Here is a 7,817-nt window from a genome sequence, read left to right on the forward strand (position 1 = left end):
TGCTGAATTTAACTCTCGTTTCATCCCTCAGGCCTAGGCCTATAAATAACAAAAAAATGAATTTTTTAAGTGTATTATAACTAATTATTTAAGAAAATATATATTACGATATTCAACCTTGTAGGTTATTTTTTCCTGTGTATAAAATCTCATATTATGTATGCAAACCCATGATTGATATAAGTGTGTATATATATATATATATATATATACACACATACCTCATAACACCAGTAACTCGACAGCCCTACCTAGAACGGTTTTCTTCAGCGTTTGTAATGTCTGCACAAAGGAGATGGGCAGCTGTGCCAAGATTCGCCTTTAGAGAAAACTGTTGATTTTATACTCGAAAAATTTATGTATAATGATATTAAAAATGAATATTACCCCAGAATGAATTGCATTGCTATCCCACCCCAAAACATACAATAATAACAACGATAAATGCTGACCAATACTTAATTATATTACTTTTTACTAAAAATAATTCAATAAAACAAACAAAATGTAATGTGTCATATGACATAGCTATGCATGAATACACTTTAGATGTGTATATAGTAAACATATCTACATTTTCATTCAAACAATAAATAAAGCATTAATTAAATAATTATATTTTATTTACTGACAACAATGAGAAATATTAATAAATTAGTAAAAGAATGAATCAAAGTCACCATCACACAATAAACAAATGCATATACAAGTCAACACATGAAACAAAGCTTTATTCAAACTACAGTTATGTATGTAGGCTACAGGCACTGAACCCCACATCCTTCTGCCATCTCAACACAGCGGTTCCCATTCTGCGGTTTTATTCTGATGAATCAGCTGACCGCCAGAGGTGAGCCGTGCTTTCGTGCCTGAGGTTGTTGCGTGATGCGTTGTGCTTCACAATCTGAGGGCAGGTGGAGTGATGGAAGGTCTCATCCATGGCACCATCTCCAGGATTCAGCTCTGGGCTCCTCATCCTCAGTGCTCACACCAGCCTGCTGACATTTCAGATCCTACAAAAATGCACAAACATAACACAAAAACAGTCATTTTAACCGCACAATGTCATTTGATTTCAGTATTATTTAGAAGACAAAAACGTTGTTTTTCACAAATGCCGCCATCATCTTTCCTTGCAGGTCCTGCTCCACCACAAAAGATCTGCAGCAAATGCACAGAAATCAAGAATCAGAAAAGTGCTGTAATAGCTCTGTTTGAAATTACAATAATTAAAATAAACTACAACTTAATATTTAAATAGTTGTTGTTATTCATTTCTGTAGTATACTCACTCAAAGCCTTTGATGGCAGCATTTAGCTTCATGAGCCACTCTCCACTGGATAAACACACATCTGTTCATCCGACCCTGTAACATCCAGACAGACAAGATTCACATTACCTCTGTGATTTATGAGCTCAACACTACATTTACATGTTGAGGTTGTTTTAACTTTTTATCCAACATAAATGTTCCTCAATTTATCAACATAATGGACAAATAAAATAGATAACTTATGTTTAGTTACTTTATAGATTTGTTCTAGCACACATTCATCACTCAGATGTCTATTTCATGTTGTGATGTGCTCTTCTGCAACTTACTGAAGATTTTCCTGTCAGATGTAAATAGACATTTAAAATAAGCGTCTTTAAGATGTATATGGTTTATGTAAATCCACGTTAGAGACGTAACTTACGTGTCCTTACTGGAGCTCCCCTGTTAGCTAACGTTATACATAATAAAACGTGTTTTTACAGCAAAATCACAACTATACTATACTGTGTAACGTCTTTACACCTTCAACAATTCAACAGTTTACTCTACAGTAGTTCAACACATGCAATTTTAACACAAGGAACCGTGTTTACTCACATTTGAAAGCACCCGCGTCGCTGATCTCTGCTATGTTTGATAATGACGTGTCCTCTCGCGTGGCCTCCTGGGATAGAAGAGTATCCATCGGATCAGCACTCAAAAATCTGTGTGGAAGCAGTAAGCCATCCGGGAACTTCACTGCATGAAAAGTGGGATTTTCGACAGTTACCGGCGCTGTAGATTGTCGTGGAAGTTCAGGTTTACGACTGCAAACGGCAATTTACAGGCAACACTGCAAACTGTCGGAAATTGTCGGAAATTGACGTGGGACTTGCTTGCCCCGTGACCCCCCTCCCTCTAATGCTTTAACATGTAAATGAGACTGCTGTGAGCTTTACAAATGCAAATGAGGGTAGCAGGGGGAGTTTTATCCCAGGTGACTAAAAGGTATTAACTTAATTCTAAAAAAAATACAATACAATACAATATTTATTTATAACGCACAATTAAAAACAGCCAAGGCTGACCAAAGTGCTGTACAGGGCAATAGATAAAATGCAGGGCAGAAACAGGACAATAAAAAATTAAAAAAAATACTAAAATAAAAAAAAGGCAATAGTTGTATCATAGTCAAGGGGTATTAAAAGCAAGAGAAAATAAATAAGTTTTCAAGGATGTTTTGAAGATGGAAATTGAGGGAGCTAGTCTGATATAGAGGGGTAGACTGTTCCAAAGTTTTGGGCCTGCAGTCGCAAAAGTGCAGTCGCCTCGTTTTTTAAGTCTGGATCTGGGCACGATAAGAAGACAGTGATCACTGGATCTCAAAGTACGAGATGGAGTGTACGGGCAGAGGAGATTGGTCAGATATTGGGGGGCCGGTTTGTTAAGAGCTTTATAAACAAATAGTAACATTTTAAAATCAATCCTGAATGTGACAGGTAGCCAGTGGAGTTTGAATAGCGCTACCACTTTTGGAGCAATGCACAACATGTTGCAGAAATTTTTACTGCCCTTTTTGTGATAGCAGTATTATTAAACAGACAAAATGGGACAAATTGAATAACCACATTAAAATCCACTTTAAAAGGCTGTTGTTCATAAAGGAACATCTGGACTTACAGTGTACAGTGGCAATATATATTATTTTACATTTATCCATTTGTCAGACGCTTTTATCCAAAGATAGATGGTTTTCTGCATGATTTAGACAAAATATTAAATTATCTTCATTAATGTCTAAAGGTTACACAAACAATCCACACTGAAACTTAAGCTAACAAAACACAAACAATTATATTCCTGTATTCTCACAGTAAACTGCCATGCAGGCTAGAATTGAGAAACATTATTGGATAAATCTTATAATTTATATTTCTCTGGGCCAATCGGAATCTTAGCACTTTTTCTCTTGGCCAATCAGAATCTTAGCACTTGCGTCATAATCTTGAAGCACACACAGCGTCAACAACAGCTGAGCTCGCCATTTGCCTGGCTACCGTGCGAGTCTAATGGAAACTTACGCATGAATTTTTCTGCATTGAACTTGTTTTAGCGCCTGCCAAAGTGAATTTTTGTCCCGCCAAAGTCTTATTTGATCGGTGAGTAATGTAGATGAACGGCTGCGTTTGTGACGGGGCGCATGTTTTAACTTAAAGAACGACCAGAGAGAGAGAGAGCCGGTCGCGCGCGCGCACTCTCTGTGTAAACAACTTCTCGTTAGCTTTTGGCGCTTTTTTTTTTTTTTTAAAGTTAGCTTGCTGCTCATGGTTCATGTTCAGTGTCCATGTTATTTTAGCTGTACACGAGAGATTATGTCAATTTGGGATACTAAACTGCACGTAAACCGATAGCAGCATGGCATAGAGTTCTGAGTCTGACTGGCTAACTTAGCTCTTTGCTAACTAAGTTAGCTTGTCCATATAGCAGCTTGCTACGGGGTTCACAGATGATGCAAGGTGGGTTTAAAGGTGAATTGTCTAATTTATAAATGTGCGTCGTGAATGTGACACCTAACGTAACAACGTTACCAGGCAGAGGAGAAGGACGATGAGGTGATTAGATGAAATATAAAATCGGTTGATACAAATTGGGCCTGAAATTTTATACAAACATTTTGCAGTATTATTGGATTCGGATGAGAATATCAGGGGTAATCGTTTTCTCTTCATTTATAATTGCAGTTTAAAAATTAAATTCTTTAACTTTATATATTTTATTTTACATTACCTCTGTATAAGCGTCAAGATATAACGTTACCCCCTTCAATAATGTACGAAGGAAGCTGCAGCCCATTGAGGACACCAGCATGTTGCACAATACTGGTGAGTACTGATGACAACTTAAACATAATATTGTGTTGTGTACAACATAAGTCACAGGCTTATTCATGTGTTTTATCTAATAAAGATTGTGCCATGTGTCTCCAAGTGGAGCGTCCTGGCAGTGAAATGTCCACTCCTGGTAAGTACTTTTCCCCCTGCACAAAACATTGCTCTGCACAAAGTCACACTCCATTCAAGACAAGTAGTTTTTTACTGCTTGTGAATAATCTATTTTAAATATATACAGTGCTGGTCAGAGTTATTTAAGCTGCTTAATTAAGAGTGAGAACCTACTCATCTTGAATGGACAAAAAAAAGCGAATGTTTTTGTCTCATCTTTCCATAGAACGTTTGAAAAGTAACTGAAACTACTGGACCTTCAAACGGGCAGCGTTCTATGGTCAGAGTCTGGTCGTCCCTCTGCCCGTTTGAAGGTCCAGTAGTTTCAGTTACTTTTCAAACGTTCTATGGAAAGATGAGACAAAAACATTCGCTTTTTTTTGTCCATTCAAGATGAGTAGGTTCTTCTCACTCTTAATTAAGCGTAGTAATGTCTCCAGTATTTCATTATTAATTTAGTATAGGCAACATGACCGAACTTACTGGCTGACTCATGTGTTTCAGACTCTAAGTCAAACTTTGAATGTCTTGTGGAAGCCTTCTCTGACCCGGAGAAATGTGCAGCCAGATTTCAGCGCAAGGAAATTTCCAGTGAGTATTCACTTTATCTGTTGCCCCAACCTTTATTTCTTTTTTCAGTGGAAAATAAATTTAGTTTTGAGGATTAACATTTCAGTATTTTTCTACAGAGATTGGACTTTAATGGCAACCAACAATCCCAATGTTCAAAGAAGGTTCAAATGTCTGTAATGCCAGCAGACTAGCACAAGACAAACAATTGTTTAAAAAATACATAAATGTGTATATATAATTTTAGAAAATGACAGATGGTTTTGCTAGATAAGAACCTGATTTCTCGACTGGGATTGTGTAGAGACTCTGAAGCTGCATTGAGACGGACATTTGAACCGTCTTGGAACATTGAGATCTTTGGTTGCCATTAAAGTATATGCCATTAAAAATATGGAAATGTTTTCCTTAAACTTAATTTCTTTTCCACTGAGGAAAGACAGACATGGATATCTTGTCACTCAGTGTGAGTAAATTATCAGGAAATTTTCATTTTGAGGTGAACTAATCCTTTAAGGCTGATTTATACTTTTGCGTCAGACCGAAGCCCGAGCCTCTACGCTATAGGCTACACTGTTTCATTTATACTTCTGCATTGTTGTCCCTGTTGACGCACAATTACACATGCAGAAAGAAGCCTGTGAAACCCGAGGGAGGCGTTCTAGACCAATCACAGCGCTTCCGTCCACGTAAAATTGACGCATTGTTACATTTTGGGAGAGGTGCACGTCAGGGTGTGCTAAAGGGTACGCTATGTACACAGCCTACTCTGTAGCTACAGCGGGAGGTCGACGCATAACTATAAATTGGTCTTTACTTACTGCTTGAGAATCAAGTTTGGTAACAGTTTATTTTATTGGCTTAATGACATGTTTCAGACAGTCTTGCTTAGAAGAGCAGAGTGTGGCAATTCTTACCTTTTTGTTTGATTTCAATAATTGTACATTTTTGAATATTCTTTGTTTTTTTCGCCCTTAAGATGCTAGCGCACCTCTGAGCAAAGACCTGTTGACACCCAGTAAGTATTCATCTCATCGGTCACTTTTGTATTTTGTCAGGCCTTGTGAAATGTAAGAATATTCAGTTTTTCATGATTTCATCATAAAGCAAGAGGTCATGGGAGTGATGGCTATTATTTGTTTAATAATTGTAAATAATCCTGTAATTTACAGGAAGCAGTATGCCATCTTCTCAACTCTGAGACAAATTGTGGGCGCTACGAACTGGAGCAAGGTAAAAAAAATTAAAGAATCTTACATTCTTTTATTTTTTTACTTTCATAAAAACTTACAAACATTTTAAAGGTAAGATTCAAAGAATATGCTTTCATTCTCTTGTATAAGAAAATAGATCCGTTATAGTTTACGATCTTAATCATACATTTTGTTTCCATAGAGTAACCTCGCCTCATAACGAGGGCGTAACCTCACATTTACTCAGAGCTATGTCTGCAAGTCCAGATTTTCATGACGCTGATCATGACGACATTATAAGTAACTTTGACTATTTTCTCCTTGTTTCATTTTACTGTGACTTGCGTTGTTTTTATTCATATCACTCTCATTTAATTGTTTTCCAGCTGCCTGTAAGACGTACTACGAGACAGTACGCAGGCGCTTCAGGTACAAACAACCAGATCTGGCACTGCAGGCCGAAGCTGTGAAGAGTTCAGCTCGGAGTCGAGCGAGAAGAAAGAGGGTAAGATTTTTAGTCAATGTGACTATTTTTCAAGTGCATTAATAGATGTTTTGTGTCCATACACAGTGCATCACAGTACTGATTGTCTGTATTGGTTGTTTTTACAGCTGCTAGAAGCGAGACGGTGTGCTAGGTGAGGATGACGTGGGCATTTGGAAGTGCGCCACCATAGATCTGATGTCCGATGAAGTTCAACCACCAGCTCACAGAGCTCTGTGCTACGCTGCAGTCGAGATTAGAGGCGACTCCTAAATACAGGGCAACGCACCACAGACGTTTTCAAAGTGGATCGAATTCAGAGAGAACGCCGCTAGTCACCTACAGCTCCGAAGATGAAAACAGACACTGAGCTTCCAATTTGTTGTGTGTGCAGATGATCTATGCTTTGTACATAGGTGTATATTGTTTTGTGTTTGTGCTAATAAAGCTCTTTCTTTGAATAAACAGCATGTCCCTGGCAAATTTTCCTTTCCTTTATAAATTCATGTCCTTGATGGTAATAATAGTGTAGTCCATAGGTTAACAATGACATGAATATACCACAGAATAGCATATTATGAATATAAAAAAATTATTTATGTATCATCATTTATATGAATATTATAATTTTTTGAATTTATAATGAGCGAGGGTGACCAATAGTAACAGATCTGCCAACCAATCACGAGTGATTTTTCTTGTTTAAACCACGTGGGTTCAACCAATAGTGAGTGAGGAAATTCAAGCCTTTCTCTGGCGGGAGCTGCTATTCATATGGTAATTAGAGCCATTCACACCTCCGGCGCGAGCGCTCTGCATACGTCATGGTTCGTTTCCGACAATATTCGGCACAGACGAACGCGACGTTCACAGGCTGTAAATTGTCGTTAACTGCCGAAAATTAGGGAGATTTACGGCCGTTTACGGGGTCGGAAATCCCAATTTTCATGCAGTGCTTCTCGCCTACTCTTTTATGAATACTGATGTTTCGAACGTACTGCTTCCTTCACGTACTGTTTTCGCCTACTATATAGTAGGAAAGTAGGCATATTCGAACGCACTTAAGCCCGAATCTCGCGATAATTAATACGTCACCCAGGTAATTCTCGCCTACTCTTTTGGATTCGTACATACTTTTTCGCTCGCCTACTCTTTTTCCCATACTAAATAGTACGGAAGTATGCGGTTTGGAACGCAGCCATAGTCTCTGCTGCACCAATTTAACAGATATAAATACTAGTGTAGAACATTGCATAGAAACCGTGTCTATTCCTCGTTTAGTGAGATCAAATAATAAATCTACTGCAGGATC

At 37.9% G+C, this 7,817-nt stretch overlaps 1 long non-coding RNA gene across 1 annotated transcript; it reads right to left on the reverse strand.

Annotated features, from left to right (window-relative positions):
- Positions 1–601: 601 nt before the first annotated feature.
- Positions 602–2,014, reverse strand: LOC309479503. Its single transcript, XR_014199239.1, has 3 exons — positions 1,875–2,014; positions 1,293–1,367; positions 602–1,161 (listed from the first exon to the last, which is right to left on the reverse strand). It is a non-coding gene; the product is annotated as an uncharacterized lncRNA (long non-coding RNA).
- Between the last annotated feature and the right edge of the window lie 5,803 nt (positions 2,015–7,817).

The sequence above is a fragment of the Leuciscus leuciscus genome (assembly GCF_965113295.1).
Source record: "Leuciscus leuciscus genome assembly, chromosome: 17".
In the NCBI taxonomy this organism is placed as follows: Eukaryota; Metazoa; Chordata; class Actinopteri; order Cypriniformes; family Leuciscidae; genus Leuciscus; species Leuciscus leuciscus.